Source organism: Pyxicephalus adspersus, chromosome 6 (assembly GCF_032062135.1).
Source record: "Pyxicephalus adspersus chromosome 6, UCB_Pads_2.0, whole genome shotgun sequence".
In the NCBI taxonomy this organism is placed as follows: Eukaryota; Metazoa; Chordata; class Amphibia; order Anura; family Pyxicephalidae; genus Pyxicephalus; species Pyxicephalus adspersus.
Genome location: NC_092863.1, coordinates 10,625,054 through 10,647,638, shown reverse-complemented (window position 1 = coordinate 10,647,638; position 22,585 = coordinate 10,625,054). Strand labels below are relative to the sequence as shown.

At 38.1% G+C, this 22,585-nt stretch overlaps 1 long non-coding RNA gene across 1 annotated transcript in view; it reads left to right on the top strand.

Annotated features, from left to right (window-relative positions):
• Positions 1-13,307, top strand: part of LOC140332648 (uncharacterized) — a 24,736-nt gene extending 11,429 nt beyond the window's left edge. The window contains exons 2-3 of the long non-coding RNA XR_011921221.1: positions 5,369-5,442; positions 13,244-13,307. This is a non-coding gene — a long non-coding RNA (uncharacterized lncRNA). The remainder of the gene's footprint in view (positions 1-5,368; positions 5,443-13,243) is intronic.
• The last annotated feature ends 9,278 nt before the right edge of the window (positions 13,308-22,585 follow it).

The window sequence follows — 22,585 nt, the reverse complement described above, 5'->3', positions numbered from 1 at the left end:
AAGGGCCACCTAATTTCCCCAACCCATAATGGCATAATGCTCCAGAGAGGGGCTAGGTACTATGCCCACCCAGCCAAAGCCAGGCAGACATAACTATGCCTGCCTAGCAGCAACCAGGCAGAACCTGTTCTCTCTGGGATGACAAAAAAACCTGGCCACCAGATAGGAAGCTAGGAGCTCTCCCAAAGAATACCTCCTGCTAAGGGAGAGCACTCAACCAAAAGGCCAGAGCACCCACCATCAAAAAGTGACACACAACGAAACCCACGTGAGCAGCATTAGCCACAGCATAAATTGACATGACTGTCAAATATGTTAAATACTGTTAGCTTCCCAAACTCTCTTTGACTTAAGGTAACTCTGGGTTGCTACTCCTGGAGGATGACAGCTCCTCTGATGCTTAGTGGTAAGACCATGGGTTTACCAGTCATTACCAGCGGGACACGTTTATGTCCTGGAGCTGTTTCTCAGGGTGGGTCCCATGCCTCTCTCCAACTTGGCCATACCGGAAGAATTAGCGTAGGATGGCCCCTTACAGAGCGTCACTATCTGGTCATCCTTCCTAACAGGCATGCTGAGCCACTTCCATTTCTTTCCTGTCACTGATCAGAACAGATCCTTTATTTGATCTTGGTCAACATCCTCAATTTTTTTATTCCCAAGGTGTACCCATCCGGCATTAGTGGTGTAACTGTTACTGGAATAAAATATGTTTTGTCAGAGGACCCGATTTCTATGTATGTTGATGATATGTTTATTTGTCTTAGGGATATGGATGCATCTTTAAATCAGTTACAGATAGTTTCTACTTTTAGAAATTTTGCCGGACTTCATATGAAATGTCACTTCACTTGCCTATAGACCCCATAAATTACCTTCTCACTTATTTCATTCTCCTTCCTTCTAGGTATGAAACAGGGAATCTGACATTCATTTATACATTCTCTGGTGGGAATCAATTACTGCCATTGAAACACATGGAACTGTCAAATTCCCTGTTTTATAAATAAACTCCTTTATGTTTCTACATTTAAATACTCAGGAGTGAGTTTTTTTTTCAATATTTTGGATTATATGTCTTTAAAATAGAGGCAACTATTAAGGGATTCCTTAAAACGCGAATCACCCTTATTGTTAGTGGGCCAGGGTATTATCCTGTTCTTAAAATGGTCCTTATACCTAAACTCTAAACTTATAACATTCTCCATTTTGGTTTTCAAAATATATTTTGGGGGGAAAATTGGACTCCTTGATAAGATTCTTCTCTTGGAAAGGTTTACCAATTGCTGAGAGGGAGAGTGGGGTTTTACAGCATTTTTTTGGAGGGGGGCTACTGGGTATAATTTAGTGGAGGCCTTTAGATTTCCTGATTTGTTAGGCATTCCAGATATAAAAGCATCAAAGATGTTAAATAGTTACCTAGTCCTATTTTCATCATGGGTAAAATGATTCTTTCTTTTTCTACGTTGGTATAGAATATTCCTGATTATCCTCATTTATTATATATCGTAACGCTGTGCCTTTTGGGGAAAAAAAAATTGATCTGTATTTATCATAGAGCTGGGTACAGAATTTTAGTCTTTTATATGTATTTACAGATTGGACATTTTTTTAATAGCTCAATGCCCTTAATTACCTATTTGCATTATTTGATGAGCTCCTTTTCTGCTACTGGTGTACATATGATGAATGTAACCCACAGTGTGATTGGAGTGGGTGCATTCAGGAGGTTTTATTGAGGATCAGCTGGAATGAAAAGAGGACATTTATTACCCTCAGGGAACATGGGTGTAACAGACTAATAATAATACAGTATATTGAATATAAATACAAACACTGCAGGTACAATACAGAATGATTCTGAATAACATCCAGATGACAAAGTGCAAGAACAGTGCAGAACAAAATGTGTTCTGGGAACATCTTCCTACAAAACTACACTCAGCTGCTTTTATGATCTTTCCTAGATCATGTAATCTATTGTCATCAAAATTATATATCAGAAAATTATCTCTTACCCGAAGGAAGTTTGCCCCAGAAACAAGTAACGGGTTTCCCCTTCCACGTGTAATAGGCAATGTGCCCTCACTTTATAGAAAGATTTTTAGTTCCAGAATGTTATTACAAGTAATGTAAAATGAGTTTATTTGAGAAGGGGGTGTCTATTTTTACATATGTTACACTACTAAGGGGCTGTTTTCACCTGCATATGGGAGATTTTACATATCATCTGGAGATTCCCTACGTTGGGACAAGATATTGGGTAAAGGTTATATACAATATATTTTGTTTCATTACCCATTACCTTGTTTTTTTAATGGTTTAATTAAAAAAAACTCTGTTGTCCTCCTTTAAATGAAAAATAAACTAGTATGTTGCACAAATTGCTAAGGTTTGGACTTTACAAGTGGTTCCAATTGTTCCTAGATTGCTGTGGTTAATCAGACTTATAATACTTTCTGAATTCTGTTTAAAAAACGTTATCCAAATAAGAAGAAAAATACAAAAAATACTCCTCTGGCTCATCTAAGACTGGCACATCACTATTGTTATTAAAAAATAGCTTTTTCTTTCTTCCTTTGCAGACTTTCCAAATCACAAATGCCTACCCATGTCCAAGTTTATAAAACATCATAATTATTTACTTTATTACACACATTTCAAGCAAGAAAAATGCATACTGTTTAAATTCTTAAACTACTTTGTGTTTCCATTGTAAATGCTTCATTTTTAGAACAAATTTTCAGTGCTTTATTAAAGGGGATTTCTTTATTTAACTGCATTAGAACTGGTGATTGTTTTAGATTATTGAGCCACACGAAATTTAAAAACGGTATTAGGCGCCAGTCATTTTATGCTGGTTTGTCTGCGTCTGGGCTGGAATAGCTGGAAGCTTCTGGATTACAGGAAAAATCACAGTGGCATCATCTCTGCTGGTATTGTGATCTCCTGTAGCCTTTTTTTAGGGATTTTTAAGGAGCACAAGTCTAACCTTACATTTTCTTGTCTCATCTGCAGCTCAGGGTTCTCCCCAGGCACTTTTAGCTGGGCGCACCACCCGGCACTTTTCAGCACCCACCCGGCTGTTTTTGGGTGGTTACCAAAGAGTTTGGTCACAATACAGGGCCTGCCACCCACCTAAAATTTCTTCCCACCCGGCTTAAAAAAATTTCTGGGTTGAGCACTGCAGCTATAGATAATGCTTTAATATAGATCATTATTAGTCATTTTTTCTGTAGAGGTGCATGGTGCTCTTATTCAAAAACTATAAAAAAAAGTATACCTTTAAATACAAAGTTATTATAAATTAATGTGTTTGATAGTAAAAATGTATATAGATCAGGGACCCTTCGCATTCATACATTCTAGGGCCAGTGGAAATGCTGGTGCAGCACTAAAACTAATTAAATTGCTGTTTCTAGACACTTTCAATTATTCAGAATTATTGTTTCCAGATTTACAGAACTAAAATTGCTGCATGGCATGTGTTTTAAAGGCGCTTTAACGCTTCCCTGTGTGCGCGCCCCAATAGATTTACACATGTCTCTGTTTCTGTGGTCTGTATTAATCTATAACACTCTTTTATTGTATATCCTGTTCTCTGATCTCATATTGTATTATTTTTACATTTCATACTTATTGCTGTTGTGAATTATCAGACATAAGATTTGTCCAAATAAAACATTACACTCACAACTTTAGGTAGTAGAATGTTAATTAAATACCTGAAGATTATTATATATATTTATTCTCAGGTTTAGATACTGTCATCCCAGCATTCACCCAGTCAAGTCCAACCCTGGAGCATACCCAGATTTTTTGTTTACATTTTCTTTCATGTGATTGGTTAATTTTTATTACAATTACTAGACTAAGCAAATGTTGATAGTTTTGCTAAGTAAAAGTGGAACTAAACCCGTAATACTCACCTGTCCCAGTTCTGTTACAGGTATCACAATTATCTTCTCCCTTCTTCCAGGCACACAACAGTTCATTCATTCCCGGCATGGGCAAGGGAAGCTAAGATTGGCAGGTCTCCCTGGAAACAAATATGTTGTGCATGTGCATGTTCATATACATGTTGTGCTGTGCATGTGCAGCTCAGCAAAATTTGACAGCTGGTCGGCAATCCAGCAGGTAGGAACAGTAATTGCAGAAAGGAACATCAACTGTCCCTTTCTCAAATAGGCATCTCCCAGTTTTTTCACTTGAACACTTAAACTCCTTTATGTATGTTATAAATGTACTCCACTATCTCTTTAAACTTGTTTTCACATTAAAGAATTCAAACGCAAAAGTGATCTGCACTCACTTTTGGGTGACCTAAAAGTCAGTGCTCCAAACTTTTTACATGTTAACTTCGGCTCAAAGCCCTGATTTATTAAAGTTCTCAAAGGCGGGAGCGAATATAATTTCATCAGTGAAGCTGGGTGATCCCAGCAAACCTGGACTGGATCTGGTCCAGGATTGAAAGCATTTGCTAACAAACAGCTAAGGACTTTTAGGAAATCCATTCGAGGTTTGATGGATTACCCAGCTTCACTGATCAAAGTGTATTCTCTCCAGCCTTAGAGAACTTTAATAAATCAGGGCCAAAATATCAAGATTTGGTCCATCCATTCCTGATGAACTTTACTGATTCCTCAGTTCACTGTGTGGTCATCCTAATCTTTAGTGAAATGCATAAGGTTGGTAGGTACAGGCACAGCCTCCAGAGGTGATGTTGATCTTATAATAATTTTGTACCCTCAGTATTGGGCTTCCCATTTTGCACATGGAGACTGGTAGGTCCCCCTGTGTTTTATGTCTTGCTACAAGATCTGACAAAATTCCTGTACTAGTCCACCCTAAAATGTTCATTGTCTGAAGTAGGTGTGCAGATTCAGATAGCATACCACAATCTCAAGGGCCCTAATATACCTGATCCTCTCAGTACCAAGTGCAGGGCTCCCTGCTTTACCCAGTACCAGGCTCCACCAGGCTTATTTTATCCTCAAACCCTGCTCCATCAGCAAAATGTTGGAGGCTGAGTCCAGTCTTCAATCACTCTATAAAGCTTTATTGTGCTAAGAAACAGTTCACAACTCACCTGGGCTCCTTCTCATACAATAAAGCCATTTTGTGTTAAATGTATCAGAGAGAGGAGCCCACACAGGTTGTGCATGATTTCTAAGTGTTTTATCATTTTCTATCATGCAAGGAGAATAGACTCAAGTACAGAGATCTCTCTACTGGAGTCCTTCTTACATATAGCAAACTATCAGGTTCTTCAACTCCAGCTACCCCTTTAATATGATCTCTAGAGATTTATATATAAAAATGTATTATTTTTAGCTTGTCTTTATACGTTCTGTACTTCTATCTTTAGGAAAACCCCAGTGAGCTTGCCTGTCGACATTCCACAGATGTTGTACATTATGATCACAGATGCCTGAATCACCCGTAAGTATGTTAATCACTTGAATTGCAATGGATGAGATAGCAGAGACTCACAGGCAGTGTACATCTAGCTGGACATGAACACTTCATTCTGTATACTGCTCTTCTAAAGGCATCACTATATAAAAAACATACTAGCTGCTGATATGACAGGGGTATGGTGTAATTAATAAACACTGGAAAGCCAGGCAGTCTACTGTTCCTATCTTTACCTACAGAATTCAGAGAGGGACTCAATAAACATTCACTCAACATTAAAGCAATTTTTAGTTGTCCAGAAACTCACATAGTACAGACCTGAATAACCACAGATCCGAATATACAGACTGCACACTGACTCACACAGTCCTTTCTTCTCTATCACAAATGTAACTGAGGCTTAGTCACTTTAATCTGAATCACTAAAGTTCTCCTAAAAAAAGTCTATCTTCTACAGTCTTGAAGAGTTTTAATTAATCAGATTCAAGTGCTATAAAAAGTCCAGTTTGGGGCTTTCTTATTAAAAGTCTAGTGTACTTTGCAAACCAGGTATGATGAATACACTTTTTAAAGCCCAACATAAGGCTGGTCAAAAAATAAATTATTGTTTTTCCTGGGGATTTTTCATTAGAAAGAAATCCTAATCTTAATCTGTGCCCTTCTTGCCAGTTCCCTTAGTGGAGACTAGTCCCCCGAAAGTCATTGCAACTTTATGATGTGCAGTCCAGAACCAGCATGAAATCAAATGCCTTATCTAAATCATTAAATATTCATGTGCAAATACTGAATATTCAAAAACTAAGATCTGTCCAAGGTCCCAGTATGTAAATAACACCCCACCTTCCTTATCTTTCCATTTGTAATATGAATGGGAATGTGAACTGTATTCAGTACGATGATACATTGGTACATTAGTGAGCTTTACTCCAAATAAATACCTGTTTGTATTATGCAAGGCATGACTATAATTTGACTTGAAGCTTAGTGGACAATTCTGGGAAGAGCCAATCACAATAGTAGCGGATAATGTTTCTGGAGAAGTTAAGTACAAACATCCCAGTTTCCAGTAAGGTTTTTGGTCAAATTAAATTACAAAACCAATTGTGTCAAAAAATATAACATTAAATTAAAAAAATAAACATACATAAAAATTACGGTATATAATAAACATTTACTGGTGGCCTTTCCCCAGAGATTGCCTATTGCAGTGCTTCTGGATCATTTTACCATGGGGGAACCCTTGAAATAACTTTCTGCTCTTCAGGGAACCCCTTCTATAATGAATATATATCCACAGTTCACGAAGGCTAGTGGAAAGTTATCCACCCTTACTGATGGCCAAAAAGACCATTTGTGTCACTTAAACTAACCTGAGAAGCACAAATTTCTCATTGCTCAAAGAACCCCTGACAACCTCTAGAGGAACCCTGGTTGAGAAACACTGCCATGTTGTGTGGCCACCCTTGACCTGATCCCTGGCACAGTTTTTCAGTTATTCTTTTATTTTTCCCCATTTGGTTGCTTGTTTAGTAGGCGCACTTGCCTAACTTAATGTTTGAGCTTGGTGTTTGCACTATGGTTGGACAATTATACTTCATCTTTTAGGGATACAGGAACTTGATTTTGATTCCTCTGTAGGGTATATATTGCAGCTTGTGAAACATCCCTTTTTTAAAAAAAAATCTGCTCTTATGCTTAGATAGGCTTTTTTGGACCTTGTTCCATAGCCAGAGTGAATGTTTCCTTCTTGAACAGAACTATACCGCTTGAGGGTAATTGAAAAGAACACTGAGTCCTCAATAGTTCATTTTGGTTTAATAGGCCTCCCGCTACCAGCACATGCTCACAGATAGAAAACAAATGTTTATGCTCACACCATGTCTGGTTTAGATGTCAGAACTTATTTTAAACTTCATCTTCTGAATACGATTAGCAGGAGGCAGTTAAGTGTGGATTCTGATGTACACATGAAATGTTTTCTATTGGAAGTTATATTTGGGCTATTCAAATCCAATATGATTGGAATCCACATCATTTTGCCTGTGGTGCAGCTCATCTCCATACCAAATGCGGCTCTGCTGTGAGCAAATATTTTTCAATGGTTGAAGAATGTCTTTTGAAAAGAAAAGCAAAACTATACTTCAAGTCTTATGAAAAAAAAGATGTATATATATATTTTTTCCAAATAAAATATTTTATTGGATTTTAAGAATTAGGTTTAATAATTTGCTTGATTAAAGACATCGGCTCCCAGTCTTCAGTTTACAATGTTAGGTCATTTACACCCTTTGCCATAACAATTTGCCTGTTGTCTTGTTATTCATTGTCATAGGTAAATTTGGACACAACAGGTAAAATGAAAAAAAAAAAAAGTGACAATCTCACAATATTTGGTAGTGACCTGTTCACCCAAAATTTTACTGACATCACTTTCACCAAGGCATTTTGGTCAGAGGACAGGGGCAAAGTTGGTATATTACTAGTACCTTTTGCATATACTTTTTCAGCGGGACTGGAACAGGTACCATAAGTAGACCTACTGCAAGGTCCCCTTTAAGATACATCAAAAAGATTATGTTTAACTAAATATAAAGGCTCCCTTCAAAACCTCTCAGAATATGGTCTAATTTTAATAAATAAACCAGATTATATAGCTACTTAGGGTCAAGGGCAGTAGTAAAACTAGAGAGAAATATTCAGTCTAGGCTGTCTACATCACAGCCATAAGCTGCCAAAGTGATGGAATAACTTCTTGCACAGCCAATCTCATAACTCATTTTGGCGGACATGAACACTTCTGTAAATATTATGATCAATCATGTCTCGAAGGTAGAATCCCATAAAACAAAGATTCCATAATTGTCTGTTGTCAGTCCAGGTGTTGAAGAACTTTTAAGAGTTCTCCGAAGCTGGAGGAAAAATGGAAAGGCAATAACATAGAGAACAGCCAACGTTCTCTATCCAGGAGTATGGGAGGTCCGTCCGCTGCCAGGGACCCAAGCGGAGCCAGAATCAGCTCGTTCACACTCCCAAATGAAATCAAATGGCTTCTTTTATAGACTTGTACCTATTATGGAACTGGCAGTTATATGTTTTATAAGAACAGAACTTGAACACGCTCAATTTCCAGAACAAACATTAATATGTAACTTGTTTGTTACATTTTTTGCCTAACTTTTTGAGTGTAGAAAATACTCTTTGAACAGTAACTCAGGCAACTAAAAAAATCAATCCGTGAACTGTTAATCTCATAAAGAAAACATTGCAGCTGTGCAAAAGTCCTCCTTAGTTTTAAAGATCACTTCTTTCACAACCAGCAGACTTTTCCAGTCCTTCAGGATAGGACCGTAGTACCCTGTAGTATTTTTCTATATGTCGCAGTCACTTTTACTAAGAACCACAGAAGACCGTCTGGCCAATGACAGGAGTGAAATAAATTACTTTTTAATCTGTTTCTTGTAGCAAATTTCAGTGGTCCTCTGCTTCATCTGATGCACTGTACAAAACTATTGTAACAATAGCTTCAGTGCTTACAAAGGAGCTAGCTGTGCAGAGTGCATGGAGGAATTTCATGAATGGTCTTTGTAAAAGGGTGGAGGGGACTCAGGAATTATCGGACAGTTAAAGCTGAAGTTGTGAGCTCTAATTAAGGTTTGGCAGAATGTACGCTCCCTCTGTGCCCAGTGAACCGCTTCCTTCCGACCGAAGAATTATTTGTTGATAAAATGAAAGAAGCAATGGACTTGCGTGCAGAATGAGCTGGCTCCAAGGCCTTCCAAGCCTATTCGTGGTTGCTGGATTTGATCCAATTGGGTGGATTATATGTCTGTAATGTATAGCTATTCCCAACTGGTAATGTTTTCAGGGGCAAAAATTATCATGCTAATGTAGGCTTGCATTGCTCTGGTCATGCCAGACCAGGTACTAGTTCTTGGAGGGAGGGGGGGGGGGGAATATTATGAAACTTTAAATATTTCCAGACAGACGTAAAAATGTAATTTCAGATTTACTGCTAGACCTAGAATATTACCTACGATCAGTGTGGACCTAAACCATGGAATCTCTGCTCAAAAGAAGGCTAGAAGATGGTAAAGGACTAGTCACCAGTATTGGTTATAGGCAGCTAATTTGTCCCTAATACCGAGTTACCATTCCTTGTTCTTTACTGTGTCTCTGTGCAGATGGTCATCTTGACAAAGGGAGATTTTTGCTTCTTCATGTCAATGCTGACTTGGGAATATTTAAGAAGGAGCAAGAAAAAAGCAGATTCACAGAATAAAAGAGTTAAGTTTAATCAAGTTGTTGCTGATTGAGAAGAAATAAACTAGACTTATATTGAATGTTGTAGTAAACACAAGTAAACACGAGTAAACAGAGAAGAGCTATAAGGTGCCTAATTATATTTTCTTTGTAATAAATAGCCTCCTGTCAGAGCAGATGTAACTGAGACATATCCTGAGACATATCCACAAAGAACTACTATTGGTCTATGATCATTCTACCATTGATTTATTGTAATTGAGGACACTTAGAACCACCTCCACTTGGTTGGTCTTCAAGACTTATATTGGCCTGTATATGATGGTCTACCAAAAACATACAACCTATGCTGTAAAAACTTTCTTGAATACTCTTATTGTGCCCTGATGCCAACCTAGGCAGTGGGCAATGTCAGTATTCTAGAAAGAACTTCTATCCTCAACTTTCTGTGATTATCCCTTACCTCATGTTTATGGGTAGAGCTGATTGCTATACCAGTACAACATGATCTGAGTTTGAATATTGTGTTGTGGTTGTCATGGTATTGATGTTGTTACTGTTCTACTTCTGTTCTAGTTAACACTTTTACCCCTTTATTAGTAACAGTACACAATATATACAATTTTTATCAATCAGATATCAATTCTTGTACTCAGAGGTCCAACACAGTCATTCTACATTCTACAGCTTTATTATGACTCCCAAATGTGGAAATAATTTCTTAAAAATAATTTGCTATTATTTGGCGAATATTTTCAATCCTGGACCAGATCCATTCCAGGTTCTCCCATGATAGTCTATCTTCTCCAGTCTTGAAGCACTTTTATAAATCAGGCCCATAATGTTTACTGCTCTTCACCCCATTAATATAAAAATGTGACTCTATACCCAAACCCAATGGCATCCATTGAGGTAATGATACATAATCTGCTGACAGGGATGCCCCTTGTCATCCCTTCTTTTTATATTTTTTAATTAATAATTTCACTCTATTTTCAGAAATGCTAAGTTGTCCACATTGGTAAACAACACCATAAATGATATAGACACTCCTCTGCTTTGCCTTTTTCTATATCCCATGCATTCTCTAAGAATTTGAAAATTTTAGTTTACACAGCAACTTCAAAGTAAATCTTTCTAAATCGGAAGTACTTAATATTTCCCTCCCATCTTCTCAAGTGAGCGAGATCTAATTAAAACTTCCTTTCTGAGTATGCTCAGGAGTAATACATCTTGTCCAAACTTGAAAAACTTCTTCTGACTGAACTTTTCACCTCTGGTACAAAACATAATATATGACTTCACAAACTACAACAAAAAAACTCCTCTCCTGGTTTGCATGAAATAATATCCAAAAAGTAGACATACTTTCCCACCTCCTGTGCTTTGATTCAAGTGAACTCTATCACTCTTTTAACTTTGTTTCAGTCCAGAATATATTTAGGGTATTTATTTAAAACTCAGGTCAACATAAATAGTCTCCATACTCACTGGGATGCTAAACTGGTTTCAGATCAAGAAGGTAGACAGATGGATGGCCACTGAAAAAGCCCTGGTCCCCTTCGACTTTTAATCATTTTAGATAGATTGTACGTGAAATGCTCCAATAACTTACCTTTTTTTTACCCAATGCTTTCATGAAACATAGGACCAGGCTCTATGACCCATCTATTTGTTAACTCTAATTTACCTTCGACTATTGGTGGAAAGCAATTTTTATCGTGGAATCTGCCAGCTTGTCCAATATTCTAACCAACAACCTCCACCTTTATCACCCACACCCTTTGAAAATTTGAAGATTGGAAAGTCCATCTATTTGTCACTTCACTTGACTTCACTCAGATCATCCACAGATCTGTTGGACTAGGAAATATCATTTATTCTTTCACAGAATTTAACACTAACCTTGAAATCACAGAAAAAAAAAACAAAATCCCCACTTGGTGGTATCATGTTCCCACAGAGAATTCTCACTTTTGAAGACAAATGCTGAAGACACCTTGGACCCATAAAGGTACTATATGGTGGGAATACTCCATGGTACATCAGTTTTTGAGTGCTATCCTCTCTATTTATTATATTGTCACCCAAGTATCAGTCTCAAACTCCCCCTTGCTGTACCATCTATGAATTCCTGTTCCAGTTCATCAAAAAAGATATTTTGTGTAATTTCCTCACAGCAGCCAGGTCCATCCCTAGACACAAAACTGAATTCACCAAACAAAACTGAATCAATATAGGAAATGGAGAAACCTAAAAGAGTGGATTAGTTGGTTACAGAAGACAAAAAGCGTCACAATCCCCTTCCCACAAACTTGGGGATCCTGCCCGGTATTAAAAATCACTTTTCATCTTACAATTTTCCTAACGTTCGAAAACTGAGGTTGTATTGTTCAGCTAGACAGGGGTGTACTACCTCAACCCCTCCCCATATCCACCCCAGCATCCCCTGCCCTTCTCCAATCTTCTTCTCCAAAAAAAAAAAAAAAACACCTCCCTGCCCAAACTCCAGCATGTCATATCAGACCAGACCATTTTTTCTGCATTTGTATTATTCATGATATAGGCTCACTTATACAACATAGCTTCCACTGATGATCTTAAAACAGGGCAGGCATCGATGACAAAATGTTCTGGGTTTCAAGTGGAGTAGCTTATGTTACATTTATTTGACAGCTGTCCCAGCATCAGACACAGGGACTTTACAAAGCCTTACAAATACGTGATCATTCTTTATTTGACCAATGTTGTTCTTTCTCTTTTTAACTTTCTTGCAGTATGTAAAATATTTCTTTGGATTTCAGTCCTGGACATGTGTAGTGTGTGGATATTTATTGATGCTTAGACAAAGCTTACAAAAATATAAATATAAAAGTTGAATCTGATTTCCTCAATTTTCACATTAGATAAAGTTATATGATGGTATACATTTTGCTTTACATTCTATAGCGACCCAGGGAATCGGAAGATTTCTGACATGTGCATGCTACTCTAGTCTGTCTTTAAATGACAGAATATTTATTTATGACAGGCCTGTTTCCATTAACAGTTCTTTATTGAAGGAAGGCATCCAAAGTAAATATTGTCTTATGTTTTTATGAATATCAGTGTGGGAAGTGGAGCTTTTTTGTGGGGGAGGAACCTGCTGATAACACTAAATATATTGTAAGTTTCACTCTTTCTATAAACTGCAGTAAAAAAATGATCTAACCTGTAATGGGAGCGCTCCTTACTTTGAGATCCAAACATTTAAACTGCCACACAAAATTCATTTTATGAGACACAGGAATTATAATTTCCTAGACATTTACAATAACAATTGCTTTCATTTCTTCTTTGCTAGAATACCTGGATTGGCATCTTTATTTTTATTTGGAAAGGTATTTGTCATACTTTATATTACCATTTGAATTCATATGCTTCCAGTGAAGGATACTTTTATTCTTACACCATACAAATAAAAAATATTGACAAAAACCTTTCAGGGAAAGTGAATGCCACTATAGTTTTTACTGCAAAGGTCAAGTGTCTACAAACTTTTGGTTATCTTAAACTCGTTTTACAGTTCTAGAGATTTTGAGGGGGAAGACGACCGGAAGTGAACAGCCATGGAGACAACACTGCTCCCTCATATTACAGTAAGTGAAGTTGTCACCCTATGACATTAAATTGTCACCTTATAATGTTCAGATTTTTTTTTTGCAAAGTTATATTTTACCACTCAAAAATGAATAAAGTTGTAGGAGGCTGTAGTATCCCTGCACATTGTTGTGCAGCTATGTTCAAGAACAGTTTGTGGCCCCTGCAACCTCCATAGACTTAAATTGGTGCCACTTGCAAATGCTCGTGTATGCATTTGTAAATATTAACAAGTGGTTTTTACAAGCAGAAGAAAAATGGAATCACTTTGCTAGGCTTTTGCAGGATTTTAGAAGCCTGTAGAGGACTATGCCCGAAAAAGCCTACTACCCCAGCTTCTGGCATCTATTTGATTACAGAGGCCCAGGGGTGGTAAACGCATGAATAAAATATCTCAAATCTGAACATGCCCCTTGTGTGGTAATGAACAGATCACCTGGTAAAAGAAATGTCTAAATTAATGCAACCACCATCTATGAATTGGACATTTTTGTTCTTACATATGCTTGACACATTTCTATTGGCATATGCAGTTACCAAACATACTTGGAAGAAACTAATTTAAATATTGTTTCATGTGTACATCTTATATTTCATTTCCAAGGAAAGGAATGATACAAAAGGAATCAGGTATCCATGTAAGTGAGTACTAGACCATCTGTCACCGTGGCCTTAGGTTTCCCACTCCTGTGACAGCGATTTGAGGATACAATGTGATTGTTTGTGACACTTCCAGCTACTGAGATATGGTACAATGTGCAGACAAGTGATCACATTTCAGTGGTCAGTGTACTTTTGTGGGGGCTGCAGTAACGCTCCATGTCCAAATCTATTAGACGGATAGTGAAAAATTTGCCAAGAAACCTGCAAAATCCCTTAAAATCCTCTAGTCTCCCTGATTTCCAATCAACACAGATAACTTGTAAATTCCAGACATTCAGATTTTGCATCCTGCTTATTTTAATCAAGCTTGTTAACTGTCTCCTTTCTAGCTAGTAGGTGCTTTGAAGAGCATATTCTCTTTATGTAAATCCCCTAAAGCTGAATTTTAAGCAGATGTAGGACACAAGTTAAAGCAAGGTCAGACAGGTCAATATTGCAGAAAGGGACAGCCGATGTCCCTCCAGGCCGAAAAGAACGAAGAATATGGCGGAGCCCAGTGACACAACGGGGACAGGTGAGTATTATGGGTTTAGATCCACTTTAAGGCAGCTCTGTATTTAAAAACCCATGAATTTAAATGTATTTTATGTAACTGGGTGAATTTGACCTGTTATCAGCCTGTTGTTATTGTCATTACAGCAGAGCTCAGGATGGTAGTCAATCAGTTGTACTAGAGGTTGCTCACAAGGAACATGGAGATGTTAGGAAAGAGTGGAGTGATGGAGATTAGAGCTTATCAGTGTTCTGTTTCTCTTTTTACTGTCCCAGTCACAGGTTGTGGCATAAGACCCGTGTTACTGAACCACAGTAGAGAGGAATCAGATCTCCTACCATGCCAAACACAGCCGCACTTCATTGCAAAGCTATGTAGGTGCAGGTGGGGTAGGAAATATGTTTTTTGGTTCCAAACAATTTTCTGTAAATCCTGAAGGCAGCTCTAACAAACCCCTCAATTCATCCTTTCTTACCCATAGACCCTAGTCTGGGTCTGCTTTCACTAAACAATAATGATGACTTTTTTATTATAATATCCACATAATCAATCAGAATGCTTATGATTATAAATGTATAAAGTCCAACATTAATATTTCAGAGCAGTTCCATTCCCAGCGAAGAGGGGAAAAAAAGGGCCTGATGATTTTATGGTTCTGATTTATTCATCAATTCCAGTTATGAATTGGATCCTTTCTCTGCGGGATTAGCTCAGTTATGGATAGTTCGTGCACATACACCAGCTCTTGTAGAGCTTGTGACACCACTCGATAGGACACCTGCTGAGTGATTAATGACACATTTCTGCAGCATTTACTTGGAATGTTCTCTGGCTTCCCTGAGGATTCCAGAGCTTCCCAGGGCAACACAGACACAGGGCTTTCTTCTGTTCTGTGTTTTGGTAACAGAAATGTGAAATGATTGAGTTTGAATGTAGAACGATCGAAAACACAAAACAAAGTAATGTGAGTGGCCCCTGAAGGACCAGAGAATGAGCAAACAGGATCACCTGCGTTTTTTATTATGGCTTTAATGTGCGATTGACAGAAAGAGGAGCATTCTGTAAACATATCTCAAAAAAAGGTTTATTTCTTGCAGAATTTTATGGCGTTAAGAGCAGCTGCAGGAAACAAGTAAAATCATTCAGTGGTCAAAGATATATAAACTCTTTGCACAAGATAGGAAATTCATTCAGTTTTCAGGACCTCCTGCCGCTAAATTAAGCAGAGCGTTTAGAGGATCTGTAGGCAGAACTGTAGTTACTTAGCGAGTGAGCACTACGCTGCCTTCATTTTCTTGATTTACAGAAGCTTTTTGAGGGTAGGTCAAAGTTTGAAAATTCTTTTTCAGGTTGGCTTGCAAAATAAGGAGCTAGGAATGGTAAATTTTGACAACAGAAAGCCTTCTAACATAGGAACTCTTAAAATCAGGTGTACTAAAGCCATACAAGATTGAAACGTGACCTGATAGAAAAATTACCCCTAGCAGCTCTCTTTGCTCCTCCAATTACCTATTTATGACTTCTTCACTCATAACCTTTTCACATGCATGAGTTCAAGATATTTCTAGGGCTACCCCAACTCTCTGGAACTTTCTTCTTTGTCCTATTCAGCTTGCTCCTACTTTCTACACATATAAAGGAGCCCTTAAAATCCATCTGTTCAAACTTGTTTACCGATCTTCTTCTGCCTCCTCATAACTCACTACTTACCCACTATTCTGTATCCCCCCTCATTTTGTGTTTACCCCCAACCTCTTAGATTGTAGGCTTTTTCATGCAAGGACCTCTCCTCCTCCTGTGTCACTGTCTGTATCTGTCCATCATTTGTACCCCCTATTTAATGTACAGAGCTGCATTTTAATACAGTTTAATAATAATCAAATACACTGGGGTAGGTACTTTGTTTATGTGCGTACATTTTTTAATTAACTAACGTTGTTGTGTACAACATTTTATGTTTAGCTAAAGTCTACTATTAAACTGAGTGGGTAATATGTGAATCCGATCCTCAAAAGCTGTAAGAAGAGTGTCTGCAGCCACATTTACAAATGTATGTACCTGCATTGATAATTTAGTGTTTAAACCACATGTGGATTATGCAGGTGTGTGTTCTTAAAATAAAATTATTAATAATAAAGTGTAGTTTTATAACCAACTAGCATACCTACCTCAATATTGCATGATCTTAATTTTTTCCTTTGTACAGCAGAGCTTATCACACTAGGAGCACCTTCATTTTGCTGTATTAGTCATGTGCTAATGGGGAACTTGTGAACAGAAAGATGAGCTCATCAGTCTACTACTTGTCCATCATTGTCCAATCACAGGCCTGAGGAAAGAGAGAGACCTTGTAAATTGCAGTAGAGGAAGTGAAGGCTTTTGGCTGGCTGTTCTGTGTGATGGGGCCATCTTAATATCTTCAATCAATGGACACATTGCACATATGAATGCAAATCCTTTGGTGAGTAAAACAGCTCTTATCTATGGTATGTATTTCATCTGTGTATCCTGTTGTGATTCTAGATTTCAGATTTAAAGCATAACCTCCAAAGTTCAAATGTTCTTGAAAAATGACTGACACACTTTTTTATTACATGTTTGCATCCAAAACTTTTAGGATGTTTTAAGGAAAAATTGGTTGCAGCACCTAAATAATACATGGGGATTGGAATATGATAGTTGATCCTATGATAGTTGATTGTACGAGTAAAGCAGCTACATACCTTGGATGAATATAGTTTTCCTTTTTTTCTCCTGATAGTAAAGCAACCTTTCTTAACATGAGAGAACCCTTTCAGGTCTATAAATAATATATCCACAGCTCCCAATACATTGGCATGGTGCTCAGCAGGAAGAATGTCACCATACAGAGAGCCAAATGATCATTGGTATCAGTGGTAACTGATCTGAGAGGCACAAACTGGTCATTGCTTAATGGACCCCTAACAACCTCTGGAGGAACCCTAGGGCTCCACAGGACTCTGGTTGAGAAACACCATAGTAAACCAATACAATTGTGATCTTATTCTCAAACGTCAACATTCCCAGTGGCATTTTGACCTATGATTCACAATGTTTTGTAAAAGGTAATCATTTAGGAATGGTAGAAGGGATGATTATGAAAAGACTTTTTCAAATGTTTTCCTTTTAATACCGAGCTAGAAAAAACACTTCAAAACACAGTTGTAATAGAAGCCGAATAGTCAGTCACTCTTGGACTCCAATTACCCCGCATAACTAGGTCCCTGACCTCATTTTTCTCAATACTCTTAACACAATAGAGCTTGGTCAAGGGCCTACCCCAAGCTGTGAATAGGTAAGTGAGATCTGATGAATTTATCCCTGTGCTTTCAACTTCTGTTCTAGTTCATTAGTACAGTGCAATCAGTAGAAAGTGATTGACCTATCTGTGTAAATGCTGCCCTAACCTCTCTAAACCCTAATATGCAAGAGATTACATGACTCTAATATAAAGACAAACTGAGGTACTGTTTATACTTTTTTTTTTGAGAATTTAATGCAGCTGCATGAAGTGGGAGTTTTTCATATTTGCCTACAGTTCCTAATTAAATACCCTTGACTGGTGACCGAATGTCTCTTCCATGTAACTTTCCAGGACAACACAAACATCCAGCTGACTGTCTGACCCCAGATTTTACACACCTCTCCTGGGGTTCAGGCAGCGACAAGCAATACCCAGAACATAGTTCAGCTGAATAAAGGGGTCACAGACCTGGAAGCGCCTCTAACAAAAATAGCAAGCACTTTTCACATTTCACATCTGGATTTTCTGTGCAGAGGGAGAACTAAGCTTCCCATATGCAGAGTGTCGTTAAAATGAATGGCAAGTTATTTTCATTCATCCAGTAAATTACCGTCATATAAGCCTTTTTTCTACCAGATTACTCTTCTTTCTCTGAGACTCATGTTTGGATTTAGGTCAGACTTTCCAGTTTCGCATGTGTACATCCACCAGCCTTCACACCCACCTCTTTGCGGCCTATGAATGGGTGGATTTCTGCCAGCCCCATCCCTGCCCTGTACATGCCTTTTTTCCCAGAAGAGGATCTAAAAACTTTAGGACACCTTTTGAGTCTCAGCATAGTAGACAGGGACAATGGTTTCCTTTTGGTTCCATCTAGGTGGGATCAAACATAGTTTGTCTTAGGTATTTCCCAAACTTTATGTGATCAGTGACCCCAGGCAGTACCCTAACTCATGACGCTTAACTTCCCGAGCAATGTATGCTAGTCAGAAGATCTCATCTACACAGTTTATATCAGTGGATTAGGCACCTATAAACTAAAAAGACCAGTGGGACAATTCAAACTTTTGTCCAGTCTACTAAAAAGTCCAATCTATTCAAGGTTTGCTGGATCACCCAACCCCAACCACCCAAAGGATTAGAATTTGTAGAAGCTAATAAAGACCATCTATAACCCTATTCAAAAGATGAGGCCAAAACCCTCAGTGGGATGAAGCGCCAGAGAAGTAGGGATAAGTAAAGATCAACCTACTTAGAGAGTTGATAAGCAGGAATATTGTTTGCAGTTCTAGGTAGAATTATAATGGGCCTTCCTTGGCTTGACCTCACGTCCCCACATCCTCCGCTCACCATAGATAATAAAGTCATAACTTAGCAATGATTCCAGTGCCAATCACAATAGTTCTTCTTTACTGACATTTTGAATAGAGCTTATGAAATCTATTATATTTACCAGGCCAAAAAGGATGCAAATAGGAGAAGGTAATTTCTAAGGTTCACATAAACTTTAAGTTCAAGCTCCACATAATAACAATGACTCCCTTCTCATCCTCCTCCCTATTTCTCCTCTGGAACAGATTATTCTTGAACTCTGCTGCTTGTCGCCCTAATAAAGCAAAACCGTACTCTTCAAACAGAGAGATGAGTCAGTTTGGCCTCCTATTTGGAAGGGCAGGCTCTGGATGTCATACACTGGGCCTCCTGCATGGTACACAGGTCAGGCAGAAATAATCATTCCTGATGATCAAACAAGAACCCTTCTTCCCGTGGGTGGTCCTGTAAGAGGTAAGAGTTAAGTTTAGAGAAACATGATGTAATAAAAACAGGTTGTGTAATACGGATCATAAAACGCTTGTGTCAGATCTGGCAGGGTCGTCAGAGGTCTCAGCCACTACTCATTTACTTCTAAAAAACGGAAAAGGGCCCATCTGTGCACTAAACATTGCTCTCTGTAAATTTGAGATTGCAAATCCAAGAGCAGGCTTCAGTGCCCCACAGTTGTTACCATTACCAAGCGATGAAGGGGAAGCAACACGCTTGCAGCAGGGGGACATAGGCTACCAACATGTCTGGAAGTATTGAATACTGTAACAAATGAAGGAGGCCACAAATTTATGGTACATCCTTTTTAAAAAGGATGTGTTTTTAATTTCAGTGTCATCATATGCTGAAGAACAGGCTTCTTCCTTAATATTAAGCAGTTACATTTTATCTGTTTTTTGGCAAGATAAGCATGTCTTTTATCTGACCTCTTTTCATTTTTTTAGTGAATAAAATGCTCTTGTACATCTTTTTTCTTTATCACATAATCAGCATGACATGGACTACTAAAACACCAGGCCATATGCCATGCATCCCCCCTTATTTGTTGTAGATTTGGGATGATACACATTTCCAGTGTGGTACACTAAAGCAATGGGTAAAGCACCTTGGATTTGTGGGGTACAGGATTATTAGTACTCCTTTTTTTGTCTAACACAGATAATATATCTCTGCATCATTCTTTTTACCCCGCTTGTTAGAATGACGCAGTCTGACCAACAAGAAGTATGGGACTAACTTTTTGTACAGCATGTCTTCCAGAAAAACTTAAAAGGCAAAGCCTGAGAAATATTGGAAATGTATTTGTAGACATTTGAGCAGTGGCCATGTGGGGCTCTTGTTAGCTGAGGAGGGTCGGGTCTCTTTCATATGAAGGAAAGAGGGAAAAGTGATTTAGAATTAAATGTGGCGCTTCCTTTTACCAGGTCCTTGTTGAATAAAATGAACCAGTGAATCCACTAAATTGACCAAATCTAAAAATTGCTTGCTCATACTTTTAGATAACTGGGCTGTAACAGTTAGATCTCAGCATTGGACTTTACTACTGGTCCATGATGAGTACCACAATTGACCAACAGTAAGTCATGAAGATAGGTAGAGTCAGGCCCAAACTTCCCTTCTGGAATATTTTGTATAGATTCTGAACATAGATGTAGGCAGTAAATATGGCCTCTTAATAGCTGACCATCTCATAGCTCTAGTGATGCAAGTAAGGGCAAAGCTGGAGTATTCGGGGCAATACATGGTACAATTAGAACAAAAAAAAACAGAATACAAACCAGTAAACTGGGCATGCCCTGTGATTTCAATACGCAAGTACAACTATAGTAAGAGGGCATATATACATAAATGTGGCAGGAATGATGAATATGAAAGGATAGTTGAAATTGCTGAAAAACAATTTTCTCAACAATTTGAATTCGCCACAAGAAGAAATTTATTGGCTATAGTCATCTAACCATATGTCAACCATAAGCCAACAGAGAACTATTTCATTTTACAGACGGTTGTAAAATACCTATTAGACACAACGTTTACATCAGTGAAGTGCTAATGGAGACCTAAAGTGCATCACTTCGAGTCGCCTAAACTAATATTAGTACTGTTTTTATATGGCTCTTATTTTACACGCTTATATATCATTTTACATGGTGATGTTTAATTGCAGTGGGAAAACAGAGGAAGACAGTACCTCATTCTTATGTTTGCTACAAGTTATATTGGGACCTTGGTTCAAAAAAACCTGGTCCAAAAAAAAAGCAGAATTATTTTAAAATAGGTCAGGGATTAAATAAGTCCCCCCAAAAACAAGCTCACGTCTGCATTGCTTATGGGGAGTTGGCACAAGTGGATCCCCTAGGTACATGAGGGAATGTAAATTAATATAATACTCAACCAGAGTCATGAAAGTGGTAAAAAAGAACAGAAGAAGAATAGAAAAGAAAAATAGGCCCACAAAGGAGGTTGATGAGGAAGGGAGGTTGGATGGGTCAACACAGAACACAATATGAATAAAACCATTGACTTGGTTATATTTCTTACAATAAATCCTTAAAGCATTAGGCTCTAGCGATCCCAGCTTATTGGCATATACTAATTGAGCCAAGGTGACCATACCTTTTTAAAGGGTGGCAAGGAGTCCGTAAGGATGGCCCTTATTTTTCATTTACCAAGAACCATGACATCTTCTGCTTGACTTGTGTTTGGGTTGGCCGACCACTAAGCTCTTGCTATGACCATTTTTGCTGCCGTGAATAAGTGAGTCAATAAACAGAATGCCAGTATTCTTTCACTAATTGTCATTTTGTCAGTATTGTTTTAAAATTGTATTGGGACCTCAAAAAACGATTTAGGGCAGAGCATCAGGGTTATTTCACCCACATTTTCCTTTAGCTTTTCTGTGCTCCTCTGCCACTCTGTTGAGTGTTGTGAGACAAAACAATATCCAGTACTTCCGGATATGAAGGATGGTGTGACACCAATTGGCAGTTTCACACTAGGCCAGTGTTACTTTACTAGGGCTTTGTCCAGAGCTTTCTAGAGGATCCTTGAGCAATTTGTGCCTCTCAGGTTAGTTACCACTGACACCAATGATCTAAAAGGGGATCTTTATGTTTAGATTTCTCCTTTCTGGACAAAAATGTAAGAGCCAATAAACCCATTGACCACCAGGCTAATATACCATGAACTGGGCATATCAAAAATATTGTCAGGTGTTTCTGATACCTGAAATTTATTTCAAAGGTTCACTCATAATAAAAAGGCTGAGAAAGGCTGCACTAGCCCATAGCTCTGTTTAAACTTAACCTTCCATAGATCTTTCCTTCAGTCCCAATCTGAACACCCGTCTCCATTAGCTTTAATAAACTTTGGGACCACCAACACATATTGAATTACTCAATTGGCTGTCCTTCTTTAAAAAAAGATGATTCTGTATTTCTTTTGTGGTAAGTTCCTTCTTTCCACCCTCTTCACATTATCAGTCCCACATAGAAAAAGCTGTGCAGAGTAATTTCTGCTCATTT